This window comes from Aegilops tauschii, unplaced genomic scaffold (assembly GCF_002575655.3).
Source record: "Aegilops tauschii subsp. strangulata cultivar AL8/78 unplaced genomic scaffold, Aet v6.0 ptg000618l_obj, whole genome shotgun sequence".
NCBI lineage: Eukaryota > Viridiplantae > Streptophyta > Magnoliopsida > Poales > Poaceae > Aegilops > Aegilops tauschii.
In genome coordinates this window covers 13,657-15,597 of record NW_027332855.1, presented here as the reverse complement: position 1 = coordinate 15,597, position 1,941 = coordinate 13,657, and the positions used below count along the sequence as shown (strand labels likewise).

Here is a 1,941-nt window from a genome sequence, read left to right as displayed (position 1 = left end):
TTCCTTTTTCTGACGAATCACGTAATCCTCCAAGTTCACGAACTAATAAGGTTATAAAATGAATCGTAATCACAATTGAAATCGTTGAGAAAGAGATATGAGTTAGTATATGTTCTAAAGTTGCAAATAGCATAAGGGGAAGGTCCCATTACAAAATTGTAAATTTCGAATTGATTTCTAATCTATTGTATTCTTTTTCAAGAATGCCGCCACTCGGATTCGAACCGAGATGCTTGAGCACTGCTTCCTAAGAGCAGCGTGTCTACCAATTTCACCATGGCGGCTAACTTCAAATAATAGGTAACTTAAAAGAATAATAGCTATTATCTTGGGAATCGTCGATATTGGGAAAGTCCATAAAATTTAGGAACATTAGAGTTTTCATTAAAATAGACTTCGTTTGGTAGTATCGTTTCCATTTTTTTTTTACAATAAACTCTTGCTTTGCCCAATAGAAACACAAACACTGCTTGAAAGAGTTGGAATTTCTTTTTTCTAACTTGCAATTGTAGAACTAATTTTTTCTAATTAATTTCTCGTTTACATTTTGAAAATTCTTTCAATACAATGAAAAAAATCCAAAAGGGTTTCTATTTAATGATGAAATTAAAATGGATAAATGGAAAAGGCTTTTTGGATTTTTTAAAAATTTCTAGAATGAAAGTCTTTATGCTCTTATTAATAAGATTTACTAACCTTATGATTTTGGAGAAGATAGGTGGAAGTTGTAAGTCCTATTGTAAGAATACTCCACTTTTCATAATTTTCATAATAGAATATGAGGATTCTATTATGAAAATTATGAAAAGTTCATTGATAGGAAAAGAATACTTAGCACACAGTATACCAAACAAAACTTTTTTTTCTTGTATATATAAGATAAGAGGGGTTTTTTGTTCTAAGAATATTGTACCGAGTAATTCGACACATAAAAGTACATTCAAAGAAGAATCAAAATTATTAAATAATTGGAATTCTTTTTTGATAAGTCAATTCATATTATTCCAAAATCTTATTATTTGTTTGTTGCCCAGAAAAACCCTTTGGTTTTGGATGCTCATTACCGCTCGAAAATGATCTTGATTTTACTAAAGAATAAGATTGTACTATGGAAAAATAAGTCTTTTTCTTCCAAATATTTTTACGAATACGCTTTTTTGACATTGAAGTACGTTTTTTTGGAACTGCCATTCAAAAAGGAAATTACTTTTTTCTAGTTGTATGTGAAAGACATCTATTGCTGCAAATCAATCCTTCTTTCTTCTTTTTATTAGTATTTATACTTAGATACTGAAAGATACTTAAATTTTGAATTATTTTTTACTTCATTTTGTCTAATGCGGATAAGACAACAAGAATTTTTTAACATTTTTTCTTTATATATTTTATACTTGTTTTTTAATAATATAGAATATATAGAAAGGTTTCTCATTTAAATCTATTTATATCTATTTATATATCAAGTATACTCCATATATAGATATATGGTATGGAAGCCTATCCCCCATATAAGATAAGACGGGGGGATAAAAAGAAGGGAAAATGAAAATAGTTAATTAAGTTCAGAATGGTATTCCATAAAGGAAAGGAATTCCAATCAAAACAAAAAATACTGAGTCTCTTAAACAAGACATTCTAAAACTTAGGTAATTTATAGTCATTAGGATTTTAGTTCTATATGAAGTAAGGACTATTCGATAATTTCTTATAAACATAGGTTTTCATTGGAATTCACTCAATCAGTTAATTATGGAACAAGAGAGCTGTTTCATCTTTGTTTTAAAGAAATATAAAAATGAATTATGAATAGAAAGTAAAATGATTCCACTTTTTTTTTTTATTTTTATAAATATCTTTATTTAGTTAATAAAATAACTAGGTAACGAAGTTATTTTATTAACTTTTTTAATTTAACCAACTAAACCCATTCTTAATTTTTAA

The 1,941-nt window shown here is 27.0% G+C and overlaps 1 non-coding gene across 1 annotated transcript; it reads right to left on the bottom strand.

Moving 5' to 3' along the window:
• Positions 1 to 204: 204 nt before the first annotated feature.
• TRNAL-UAG (transfer RNA leucine (anticodon UAG)) lies at positions 205 to 284 on the bottom strand. Its single transcript has one exon. It is a non-coding gene; the product is annotated as a tRNA-Leu (tRNA).
• Positions 285 to 1,941: the final 1,657 nt, after the last annotated feature.